Source organism: Neovison vison, chromosome 8 (assembly GCF_020171115.1).
Source record: "Neovison vison isolate M4711 chromosome 8, ASM_NN_V1, whole genome shotgun sequence".
Classification (NCBI taxonomy): Eukaryota; Metazoa; Chordata; class Mammalia; order Carnivora; family Mustelidae; genus Neogale; species Neogale vison.
The window spans coordinates 95,785,268-95,798,566 of NC_058098.1; the positions used below are offsets into that span (position 1 = coordinate 95,785,268).

The following is a 13,299-nucleotide window of genomic DNA, read 5'->3' on the forward strand; positions in this document are numbered from 1 at the left end:
CTGTGACAGAGGACTGACCTCAACGTGCTGTCTCTCTGAGGCTGGGCTCCAGGCAAGGAGGAGAGGAAAAGAACAGAATCCGTGAAAATCATGGCACAGTCGTAGATCACAGGTATGGTAAGGGTGGGAAATCCGACGGACTTCGGCTCTTAATGAACACACACCACAAACCTCAGCCCATCTTTACTGAGCACTTACTCTAGGGGGAGGACCAAGCTAAGGCCTCTACCTACAGAACGTAAAGCGTGTCGTGTGCCACAGTCCTCACGTCTGTGTGAGTCCTGGCCCTACCACCCATTAGCTGTGTGACTTTGTGCCAACTGCTGAGCCTCTCTCTGCCTCTGTTTCTTTGTCGGGAAAATAGGACAATACCAGTTCAAACTTTAAAGGCTCACTGGGAGGACTGAATTGAGTAACAACATAAAATGCTAAACTCGAACCCTGTCCTGGCATGGATGGAGCGGCCGTCAGTATTATCTCATTAGTTCGTCACACCAGTCTGCAGGGGTGACAGATGATTTCTTCCTATTTTACCAAAGAAGGCTTTGAGAGACTGAATCAGCGTGCTCAAGGTCACAGAATTAATAAGGGGCAGAGCTGGGATTTGAACGCTGGCAGCCCACAAGCTTCATTCACCACCACCGCAAGTCCGGCCCTGTGCTAGGTTCGAGGCACCCAGAGACCAGTGTGGGGATGAGCAAGGGATCCCTATACAGTCACCCCTACAGGGAAGAAATATTGAAAGATAAAGGCAGAGGAGGGCCTGCGCTGGGGCGGCAGGGAGCGAGGAGACGGGAGCTCTAGCCTCAAAGAACGACGAGGAATGTGCCAAGGAGGAGGAAGGGAATTCCAGAAAGACAGGACCCAGAATACCAGAATCCTAAGTTGGGTGGTATGCTTGGTACCTCCAGATGTGAACTAAGGTAAGGCTGGGAAGGTAAGGTGAGGCCTTACCATGAACAGCCGTGGGAGCCAATGCCGCAGGTCAGATGTTACCCTGCAAGACAGCGATTCTCAAGCCCGGGTGTTTACAAGAGCTGCCTTTGGTGCTTGCAAAACATGCACAGCTTCCCACCCCTTCTGTTAGCCCCGGGGGGCCAACAACAGTATTAAGACAAAGTAGTCACAGGGCCAGCTGTGGTTTGAGCAACAGAATTCTGGCAGTGGACTGAGAGGAGATTTGGGGACGGGGCTGGTATAATCAACCTAACTGGAGCAGAAAAGAGGCTGAGAGCTGGGCACAAGAGCACCCCTCACGAACCAAGACATGACGCCAGGGTTTCTCCACCTCAGCACTACCGACGTGTGGGGGGCTGGAGAATTCTTGCTGTGGGGGGCTGTCCTGTGCCTTACAGGCTACTCAGCAGCATCCTTGGCCTCTGCCCACCAGATGAACAGCATTCTCCCCCACTTACATGCCGACAGCCAAAAATGCTTCCAGACATTGCCAGATGTCACTTGGGAGGCAAAAATGGAAACCCTGGTGGAGAACAACCGCTTTAAATCCTCCCATCCCCACTTTACAGATGAGGAACTCCGGCTGTAGAAAGAAAGGTACAGGAGGGCCTCAGCCAGACTCCCAGGCTGGTGGTCCAGCTCCAGGGCCTGGGCTTTAGCCGCTGAGCTGAACTGCCTGTCTGGAAATAATTCTGGAGCAGAACTGCGTATTTTTTGAGAGACTGGCTGATGAGGAGAGGATAAAAGAGCGAGGTTCAAAGGTGAAAACTCGGTGCTTGCCGCTGAACTGTGAAGACAGTAGGTACTAAATAAATCATCTGGGTGCGCATCGGGTCGAGATGCATTTGCTCAAAAAAGATAAAGCTTCTCCGTGGTATGAGCCAGCGGGAGATGGCCGGTTCCTGCTCACTCTGGATAGAGAAAACCCTCTATACGGCTAGACATGGGATGTGTGGTATAAACCAGCTGGTACCCAGATCCTGGCTGGGCCCCTTCCCAACTGTGTGGCCCTGAACACATTACTTACCCTCTCTGCGTCTCATTTTGCCCGCCTGTAGAACAGGGGGAGTCCCTATTCAGAGGCTAGATGTGAGAACTCAGGTGGTATAATAAGAGCAAGATGGCAAGCTTGCACGACGTGGTTGGCCCTCCTCTCCCTCAGAGAGGCATCATCATTACCTTCCCGCCTCCCTCGCGCCTGGGATCGAGTACTCCAACTCCTTCTAATCCTGGGGAACTGGGGGAGAGCGGCATGGAGCTGATTGCCTCCCTCTCCAACAGCAGAGCGTCCCACTTAGGCTTTAGGGGGCGCCAACAGTCTTTCCACTCCCCAGTGCGCTCTGATTTCGGGGTCCTGGGGGTCGCCAAAAGCGCACGGCGAGCTGGGTGCCTCCAAAAGGAGCGAGATCCGTGAGTTTAAACGCGCGCCACAGAAATTTCGGGCAGGTCCGCACCCGGCAGGCCTGGGCTCAAAGGCAGTTACTGCCACCGGCCGACCCGCTTAGCCGAGGCTCCCGTGGCGGGGGAGGAGAGAAGCGCCGAGATTTGCGCAGGACCCGCTTTCCGAAGCGAAGCTGCAACGGCAGAGAGCTGAGAGTTTGCGGATCGAGAAAAAGAAACGGGGCGGGGGTGGGGCGTGTAGAAGCAACAGGAAAACAGTAGGAAGAGGAGGCAAAAAAAGAAAGCGCTGGGAAGCAGAGTTCCCTGGGGGACCGAGCCTGCAACACCTGGGCAGGGGTTTCAGGAACAAAGCAGCGGCTTCAGGTCAGAAGTGCTCTGGGTGTTTCCGAAGAGGGGGCGCTCCGGGGAAACCCAGGCCGGCTGGGGATGCCTGGCGTCCCCTGCGCCCTGGGCGCGCTCTCGGGCGCCGCTTACCTTCGCCGGGGCCGCCGGCGCGCACTTCCGGGGGCTGCGCTCGGGGCGCGCGGGGCCAAGCCGGGGGACCCGGAGCCGATCGCCGAGGGGAGGAAGCAGCAAAGAGGCGCCCCGGACTTGGGACGGCAGTGACGCCTCGGAGAGAAATCCCAGTGGAGGAGCCGCCGGGGCTGGCGCGGGGCGCGGGGTGCTGGCCTCGGCGCTCACGGGCGGTCGCACCGAGCCCCGCAGACGCTGGAGCAGCGCGAGTCAGTGGGAGGAAAAGGTTGTCTCATTTCCTTCGGTCTCCCCCCTCCTCCACCCCCTCGGCTCCGGACCTGCCCTCCCTCTCCCCCGCCCCCTTCCCCAAGCCCGCCGCCCATGTGGGCGCTGGAAAGACGCGAAACCTGAACGGTGGCGGCGTGCGGCGCCTCCCTCCACGCCAAGTTAGTTTATGCTCCTCAATTCATGCCTGCCTCCGCGCGCTTCAGACCCTCTCCAGGGCCCCGGAAGGTCCCGGGTCGGCCGGCCGTCTCCACCCTGTCCCGGCGCTCTAGCCTTTCCCCCTGCTGGGACGAGTCCAGATTTGAAAGCAGATCTCCGAGCTCTTGCCAGCATCCATCCTCTCATTCCTGTCCCGTCGCCTGCTTTGAGCCCCTATTAAACCACCCACCCCAGACAGGATATAAGTACTTACTTTGTTAATTTTGATCGACTTTTTTTTTGTTTGTTTGTCTTGTTTTCCAGTGGGGTATTTAAACCTGATGCATAATCTGAAAGGAATGTTCATTTTGATCAGGAAAGCTGCGGAGGTCTTTGTTTGGCCTTGCTCATTCAAAGTTGAGGTTTTGTTTGTTAAATTCAGCAAGTATTTACTGAGAGCCTGATCGACATTGAGCTGGGCGCTGGAAACGCAGAATTGAACCAGAAGGGCAGGTTGTTCCTAGACAGTTGTCGCTGGTGACGAGTAGAAGCACAGAGGAGGTCCAGGGATGCTGTGGTCTCTTGAGAGGTCAGGGACAGAAAGAGCGTTCTGTGGAATAAAAACAACATGGGCAGAGGAAAGAAAGAATGAGAAAGCCCTATGAGGAGGCCGTATGGCAGAGAATGTGGCCAGAGTGGGGAGCGGTGGTGGGGAAACAGGAAAGAGAATGTTGAATCCGTCCATCAAGAATGGGTAAGAGCTGCAGGGAGCACTGGGGTGGAACTGACAGGACCTGGTGACAAGAGCTGCCAGGGGCAAATGAGGAGAAGATGAAGGGAAGAGGTAACTTCCAGACCTCAGGCTGGAGTAAACAATGATCAGAATCCGGGATGAACAGAATCCAGGATGCTCTCTGGAGCTACTACCCAAGGGTGACCCTGAGATTGGCAGTATTAACACCGATTGGGAGCTTAGAAATCAGAACTTTCCAGCCTCATTTGACCTACTGAATCAGAATCTGCATTTTCACAAGATCTCCAGAGATTCAAATATGCACCAGAATTTTGGAAGCACCTCTCTCTATACCAGTGGCCGTATACTGGAATGACTGTATATTAGACTGCAAAGCTTTAAAAACCAGTATGAGACCCCTGTCGCACCCCCACAAGTGCTTATTTAACTGGTTCGGGGTGCGGCTCCAACATCAGTATTTCTGGAATGCTTTCCAGATGATCTAATACAGTCAGAGTCGAGAATCACTGTTCTAGACTCCTTTGAGAGCTACTTCATTTAACCTTGAAATACCTCTTCAGAAAGGAAAAGAACACCCATGTATAAATGAAAATATAAGGGGCGCCTGGGTGGCTCAGTGGGTTATAGCCTCTGCCTTTGGCTCGGGTCATGATTCCAGGGTCCTGGGATCGAGCCCCGCATCGGGCTCTCTGATCCTCGGGGAGCCTGCTTCCTCCTTTCTCTCCTCTCTCTCTCTGCTTACTTTGATCTCTGTCTGTCAAATAAATAAAATAAAATCTTTTAAAAAAAAAAGAAAAGAAAATATAAGACTAGTTATCTCACTCTCACGCAGAGGCGACTGGTGTGCTGGAAAGGGCCCTTGTTCCCTTGTTCCCTAAACTTAATCAGGAAAGCAGATTCTAGCCTCAGATAGTCCCTAAATTACTCTCTGTACTTGGGCACGTACTCCCCTCTCAGGCCTCAGTCTCCCTATCTGTAAAAGAAACACTTGACTAACTCCAGATTCCACCCCGCCCCATCCCCTGCTTGCGCCGTGCCACAATCAGAGCTTCTCCTAACTCTCCAGCTTTATCAGCAGGCAAATGGAAGGCGATGTTGGCAAGTGGGTTTTCGTGGTTTTTGTCTTATATACACCGGCCCCGTGCACAGCCATGCATGAACACGAGGGATCTGAGGACTGTGTGCTGAGTGCAGGGCCACACACGTAATTGGTAATATGTGCCAAATATACGAATAAATAAATAACTGCACTGATGCCAAGAGATGGTATAGACTTACCGTATCTGGCCCTAATCCAGGACCTATTCATTTGTCCCCCTAAACTGGAGGAAGGACATTTGGAAATACTCAGACCCATGAACCTAGCTTTGGATTTAAAACCACGGCTAACATTTGCTGACTACTTCGTGCATACCAGGCCTTGGGCTAAATACCCTGCTTGGGGATCACCTCATTTCATGATAATGAGGAAAGTACTGGGGAGCCCCTGCACCCCAGCTGGTCGTAGGCACCACAGACATAGAGGGACGAGAGCTGCTGTCCGAGACACCCTCCACTTCTGGTTGTGCAGCTCAACAGAAGAGGTTCCAGAGCCCTCTTGAGGGTCTTCCATGGGTGATTTTCCAGAACATACGTCCTTACGTAGAGGGCGACTTTGAAGGAATGGCTTTGGAATGACTGGCCCAGGGGCCTACAGAAGTAGTTGCACCCAGAAGCTACCCCAGGCAGCCCGCGGGCTAGGCCAGAGATTTCTGGAAGCTGCTGGCTTCATGGCCAGAAGCGCGCCTTTGCATGTGCGTGCATTTTCCGTGGACTAGTGTCTCAGCAGCCAGACCCTGCGCCCGGCCTCTTCACCTGTATTTCCTTTCATCCTCACAGCGTCTTGACAGATGAAATGCTCCTGTTTTCTTATTTTATAAACGAGAATACTGAGGCATCATAAAGGGAAGTTCTTTTGGTCCCCGCAGCTCCCCGACTGCCGCTGCTACTGCTGTCCCCATCCCCCACCACCCCTGCCCTCCCCTCACTCTGCCCCTTCCAGGGAAAAGAGAGTCCTTCAAGTCCCATTCATTTGTACAGTGACACATCATCAAACCCCTCTATGCCTCATTTTCCCACCTATAAAATAGTTGTCCGTGATTGCCTTTTTACTAAGGTCCTGTGTGTGGCTTGACACCCCACAGCCTGAGGGCAGGTGCGGGGACATAACCTGTAGACTAAGAGAAATTGAAAGTAAGTGGGACTTCTGTCCCAAGATGAGAAGTTCAGAGCTTCAGTAACAGCACGACTATCATAAAGGAGGAGCTCTATTTTCCATCTCTAGGAGGACATAAGGAAAGAATAGCATGACACCTGGGCGCGTGGGGGGCTCGGTGGGTAAAACATCGGCCTTCAGCTCAGGCCATGATCCCAGTGCCCTGGGATCGAGATCCGCATTGCTCGGCAACCTGCTTCAACTCCCTCTGCCTCTCCCCTCTGCTTTCTCCCTCTCTCCCAAATAAATAAATCTTTAAAGAGAGAGAGAGAGAAGAAGAGGAAGAGTAGGAGGAAGAGGAAGAGAATAGCATGAGGCAGCATTTTAGCCTTTAGGTCAGACATAAGGAAAGGGCCTGAAGCCCCCGTGCTAGGCCAGGGCAGATGCTCAGTGGCCGCCTTGCAGAGCTGCTGTCCTGGGTCCCTGAAGGCCTCCTGGACTGGCCTGAAGGGTGGAGGCGGATGAGAGCACAAGACAGGGCTGAGACCCAGAGGACTCGCTGGGCAGAGGCTGAGACAGGAGGGTGTCGTGCACACATACAGTGTCAGCTCTAGTTCCAGCCAGTAGTGGGGAGTTAGGAAAAGAAAAAGGTCCATCCCGGGAAAACCAGAACCCAAAGGAACCACGGCATGGTCCAGCCCTGGGCTGTGAGCCGGGCTCCAGTGTGAGCAGGCTCACTGGTGTGGCTGCCAGCAGGCCTGGTCCTCCCTGGAGAGTTCACGGGGCCCCCAAGACCCAGGGCTCAGAGCGGGGCTCCACCACCCCACACCCTGATGCCGTGGGCTACAGCTCACCCCACTCAGGACCAGGTCCCTTCTGTTAGCCCAGAGGAGATGTGGTCATTTCATCCATCAGTGAGGGGGGCTGTGGCATTCCTTTGACAACATCGTGATGCCAGGTTTAGGTAGAAGGATCCCTATATCTTGGTCCTTGCTGAGCCCCATTCATTCGTTTCTGTTTGGCCAGATCCCCAGACACATTCCTGCTGCTGCCCCTTCCCAGACTCCCATCCATGTTTCTAGAACAGCAATATGACCATTTTACATAAAGTTCACTGTGACAAATTTTTACCACTGGTGTTACCTCAAACAAAAATACAACCTCAGACTTTGATTATCCTCATTTTATTGATAAGGAAACTGAGGCCCACACCTAAAGGAAGACACCGAATAAAGCTGAGCTACCAGCTGACCTGGTGAGACCTTCAGGCTCCTATGGTTCTACCTGAAAACAAGCTGCAATGAGGTATGTCCAGATAAGTCCTCACCCCAAACCGGTGTCCCCATGTTGCCCATGTACCTATCCATGAGCTCAGTTAACTCAAGTTCCTGGAGACCACTGGCCCTTCACAGGAAATTGCCCAGACACTGTGGGCAACGTACACTTGACACTCAGACCTCATTTGGCGAGTGTTTTAAAATAACAAGCTGGACTTCAGACCAGACCAACTGAATCAGAATCTCGAGAGGTGGGCTTCTTTATTTTTTCTTTAACTTCTACAGGTAACTAAAATATGCAGTCAGTTTTAAGAACCACTTTTGTAGGAAATGCAGAGACAAAATCTAGGTCCTCACAGATGAGAAGTTTGCAGAACAGTAAGTAGCTCAGTCGAGTAGTGGATGGTTTCCAAAAGTCATCAGGAAAAGGAAAATATTGAAATCACTCCCTTGTCTGAAACATGTTAGGACAATTCCAAACTGACAAAAATCCCTAGATTTATCTCAGCCTTGAGTGAGTGAGGTCATCCTCACATGGTCAAGGGTAGGAAATCTGGTTCTGTCCCAAGAAAGTACAAATGATTGAAACCAGAATCCTTGCCCCTTTTCCTGTGGTACTGCTATTTACAAGAAGCCTTCAGAAGCCCAGCACTTATGAATTCCAGAAGTAGTAAATGTTCTCCAGGAGCGTCAGAGCAAGGCAGTCGTGTAAACCTAACAATGAAAGACAAAGGAAATTGCCTCATGGCCCAATGAGAGGCTAATGGATGTGCAGACAGAGACACCAATGTGTCACCATTAATGATGTCACTCTGGGAAAATCGGGAGGCCGAGATTCTTTTTTTTTTAAATGCTCTTCCCTATGGTCATTTCACGTTTACTCGTCTTACAAAAGTGAGCACAAAAAGTAAAATGTGTACTTGTTTAAAATAATAGTTTAGAGAAGCAGGATGATTTCTTCTTTCTTTTTTCTTCTTCTTCTTCTTCTTTTTTTTTTTTTTTTTTAACCTACTGTCTCACTTTTGCCATTACATTCCCTGACAAAGTAATGGGATATCTGTGCAGGTCCATGGATACTCATTTTACCAGATGGCATTTCAATTCATTCATTCCATTCCATAACAGCCTGTCAAGATGAAACCACTCCTTTGATAGTATTAGCTACTAACACCTCCCAGACACTGAATGTTGGAGAATGCAACACCAAACACGTCCAGGCCAACCTTTCACCAACTTTGTACAAGGTCTGATGGATGCCTTTAATCACCAAATCAGTCAATGTTGACGGTTATGTTCCCTCTGAAATTCTAGTTTCCAGATGCAGACAACCAAATTATAATATCCACAGTCGCGGGTGCCTGGGTGGCTCAGTGGGTTAAAGCCTCTGCCTTCAGCTCAGGTCATGATCTCAGGGCCCTGGGATCGAGCCCCACATTGGGCTCCTTTCTCAGCGGGGAGCCTGCTTCCTCCTCTCTGCCTGCCCCTCTGCCTACTTGTGATCTCTCTCTGTCAAATAAATAAATAAAATCTTAAAAAAAAAAATCCACATAACTGGCCTTCCTCTTTCTTTTCCCCAAGTGAAGTTTGACCTGTACACAGGCATATGAGGATATGCTGGGCCCACCAGTCATGGTTTCAAAGAAATTTTAATAGAACGAAAAAAACCCAGGGAATATAAACCGTACAGATGGGTCCCCCTCACTCCTGCCCACAGCATGCTGATTACCTTGCTTCAAGTGCTTTGTGCTCAGAAGGGATGAGAGGATGAGAAGCGAGCATCAGTGAAGCTTGGTCTCTATTCTGTTTCAAAGTGGAAGCTTATCTCCCATTGAATTATTTCTTCCTGGGCCCCAGTCAGAAGATTTGAAGTCTAAATACTCTTGGCTCAACCACTATATCTTATTCAGAGTCCTGGAGTAGAAATCAAAATATTTCTCTAGCCAGTGGCTGCTGCCCAATACAATCTTACCTCTGATAAATGATGGATCTTGAATCAAAACATATCCACCAGTTACACCATAAACCTAGCTAGTATAAATTTTGCATCTTTTTCCTCCCTCTGTTTTCCATAGGGAGATTCTCATGCACAGGCTGACACGTCCTTTCCATTCTTCATCTCAGCCAACAGGGTCAAATAAACATGAACAGAACTTTAATAAATCATCTGTACCAACTCTCTCTCTCTCTCTCTCTCTAACCAATAAGAAGCCACTGTAAAAGTAAGAGGTTTCGATTATAAAAATGTGAAAAGATGGAACTATGAAGCATGCCTAAATGAAATTGCTAATAGTTAATCTCCAAGACAAGGCAAGTTAGATCTTTTGGCCACATTATATTTGACCCTAAAACGTTATCTAGAAAATAAATATCTTTCTACTTTTCTATTGAAAATACCATGGACTCATTATGAGACAGAGACATCTTACTATAATTTTAGACTCCTGACCTATTAAAAAATTATACTTCAGTTGTGGCAAATAAAAAGTCACATTTTTAGAGGAATAAGAAACAGTAGAGTTCCGAACAAAGTATAAAGTTTAGATTAAAGGGGCACCTGGGTGGCTCAGTCAGTTATGTGTTGGACTCTTGATTTCCTCTCAGGTCATGGTCTCAGGGTCGTGGGATCGAACCCAGCATCATGCTCTACAGCCAGCTTGGATTCGGCTTGAGTTTCTCTCTCCCTCTCCCTCCCCTGCTCATTTGTGTGCTCACTCTTGCTCTCTTTCTCTCAAATAAATAAGTAATTGCTTAAAATTTTTAAATTAAAGCAGCTCAACCTACCGGCATCACTGAACTGGACACAGAGTCCCCTTACAAGACTGCCTGCAGCAGTTCCAAAATTCCTCCAAGACTTGCTTCCTGTGATCAAAAGGTGTGAGCTTTGGAAATTCAGAGACAAATTAGAGTGAGATGGTCTGAAAGATAAATGGGCAAACACAGGACAGACGACAAGACGTACCAGCTCTTCATTTCCCTGAAGAGATTGCACTAGCCAGGTGGATGGTCAAGGGGTCCCGAACTTCTACACACCCCGCAGCACATCCATTTAATCCCTTCTCTGGTCCATAAATTTCATGGTAACAAGTTCTGGAACACTGTGTCCTTATGCACAGGTGTGTTAGATGCAATCAGACCAAATGGATGGCAGTCTGTTCATTACCCCGTGCTTAAGTTGGAGTGATTTCCATTATTAAACTGATACTTGCCACCAGTGACCCATCAGTCCTCTGTATCTGGGCACAGCAGATAGAGTTTGGGATCTACTTTGGGTGTGAATGAGGAGTGTAAGACTATGGTCCTAACAGAAGAAAAGGTAATAAATGAAAGGCTTGATTCATTTGCTTCACTTAAATGTCCACACCTGGCATTCTTTAAATTAGTGAGTTTGATTAATGTATTTAACATACAATCCATTTGCTTTATTTTTAGTGGTTTACTGCACTTTTCAGAAGCATAGGGTTTACCTGTGATAAGATGGGCAAGGAAACAGAGCTTGAACCCCCCGGGGCACATGGGAAGTTCGGTCAGGTCACGGGTCTTTGCTGTGCTTCAAGCCCCTGCTTGCCAGAACTTTCTTCCTCACGCTACTTCCTCTTCCCTTGTCTTTGATCTTCCCACTGCCTCCTTCCCTTCAACCCTGAATGTGCCTGAACCTGCTCTATCATTTAAAGCACATTAGTAAATTACTATTAAATGAACCTTCTACATTATATCCCCTTGTATTGATACCTTTCCATATATTTCTTTTCATAACCAAATGTCTCAAACAAATGGGTGTGTTTACTATCATTACTTCCTTAGCCTCCATTCAATCCTCCACTCACTGCCATCTGGTCTGTCCGCAGCCCTCCATTGAAACTGTCCTCACCACACACATCACCAACAGACCCTAAATGTCCTACTCCAGGGACTGCCCCCAAGCTGGTGTTGCTAACCTCTCTGCAGGGTTGCCCACTCTTGGCCCCTTCCCTCTGCACTCTCTTCCCCCCTCCCCGACTTCCACACTTGTCCCTCTCCTACACCCCCTCCTACCTTCGTGATCCTTCCTCCTTTGTGATCTTCCTTAGCTGGTTCCGCTTCCTCAAGGAACACATCTTATCCTCATCACTGAAATCCTTCCGGGTCTCCCACCTCTTCCAGGATGAAGTCTACATTCCTTGGGCTGGGATGCAAAGCCCTCTGGGGCAGCCTCTGCCTGCTTCGCCCACTCATCCGGTAACAACCTGTCACGCTTTCACCGGATCAGCCTCTTCACAGACTCCCAAACATGTCATTGCTGTTTCACGCTCCTGTACCTTTGTACAAAACGTTCTCGACTCCACCCCCATCTTCCCCTGAGGAATTCCAACTCATCTTTTAAGACTCAGAACAAAGGTGAGCCATTCTGCGAAGGCTTCCCTGCCCCCCAATAAAGGCAGCTTCCCTCCTGAGAATCTGCAGCCTCGGGGACATGTCTCCCACGTGCGCCATTGCCTCACCGGGATCCCGGTCCCATCAGCACGGTATGTGCTTGTCCCTCTGGCTCCAGAGTTGGGCACCATGCCCAGCACCTAGCAGGGGCTACTGCATGATAAGGGTGCAAGAGACAGCCCACGCTTGTTTTATTTCTTCCCCTTGAATTTGATTTGCCCTGAGCTTCCTACTCTCCCCATGGAGAAATGCAACCTCAGTTATTACTGAGGCATGCCAGCTTCCCAGCACCAGAAGGAGGTTCCTGGTGACATAGACCATTAAAGCAGATGCAAAGAGGGTCTTCCAGACACGGTCCATACTCGTCACCACATCTAGGTTTATTGTCCAAGCCTGCATGGAACCTGAAGACAGGTTCTGTCTGCTGAGGCCTGGGCCTTGGAACTTTTTCCCCACAGAGGTTCCCAAGGCCACAGCCCTGAACGTCTAGTTATTTCTACAGCCCCCCTCATCCCTCCTGTCCCAAGCAGTACCCATTGTCGGTGCCGTGGGAAAGCAGGGTCCAGGTGTTCAGATGTCATGAACACTCCAGTGATCCCGTCCTTAGTTTCCTGCTCAGGGACTCCCTTAGCTTCCAGTCAGGATAAAACCCCTCAGATAATCACAGCCACCCCTCTCCCCACCACACCCCCTCTCCTCCCACCCCGCAACTTCTCACCCCCACCCCCAGCACAGAATAACACTGCAATGCCCCTCAATGAACATAGGCAGTAAGGATGTCTTCTCCTATCAGAAAGTCTGTTTTCAAAGACAAAGGCCACCCAAAACAAGGGCACACCAGGGTCTTCCCACCTTCCTGAGGCAGAGGAGAGAAGAGTACCGCAAAAAGAACCAGACATAAAAGAACATCTCAATAAATGATTCTGCCACACAACCTTCAATGAATTTGTTTCATCACTTAATTAAAAGTAGAAATGTCCATGAAAAACAGCAAGAATGAACTTGCTCTCCCAAAGAAAGACACTTCCACCGGGGAGCCCTCCTCATTCAGACGAGGTCTCCTTTTCCTTCCCCAGAGAAGGAGGCCTAGAATCTCTGAGGTCCTCCCATCTGCGGCCCAGGACACCGCTCACATGGCCACGTTTATTGGAGCCGCTGCCTTGGACTGCTGACACGGGCATTTACAGCCCCTGCACTAACCCACTTTCTCTCATGGATGATTTTAATCTCTTTAATTTTTGCCCAGCCTGGGAGAAAACTGAAAGCTCGGCTGGGAGGGGGTGGGAGACAGAAGTTGCAGGTCAGGAGCAGAGTGGTGGTTAAATCCTACGGGAGGAAGCAAACGCGTGTGTAATCCTTTCAGGAAAACAAGCATTACTGGCGAGGAGAAAGCTGCCAATGTTACTTTGTTCCAAGAATAAATAGCACAT

The 13,299-nt window shown here is 49.9% G+C and overlaps 1 protein-coding gene across 4 annotated transcripts in view; it reads right to left on the reverse strand.

The window, feature by feature from the left end:
* Positions 1-11,607, reverse strand: part of EVA1A (eva-1 homolog A, regulator of programmed cell death) — a 57,329-nt gene extending 45,722 nt beyond the window's left edge. The window contains exons 1-2 of one of the 4 annotated variants that reach the window (XM_044261502.1): positions 11,492-11,607; positions 3,219-3,844 (exon numbers count right to left, since the gene is read on the reverse strand). The gene's annotated coding sequence lies outside the window, so the exon portion shown is untranslated. Of the gene's footprint in view, positions 1-1,984; positions 2,481-2,832; positions 2,885-3,218; positions 4,078-11,491 lie in introns of those variants that run through there. The other 3 variants (XM_044261498.1, XM_044261504.1, XM_044261503.1) reach the window with 3 other exon arrangements.
* Between the last annotated feature and the right edge of the window lie 1,692 nt (positions 11,608-13,299).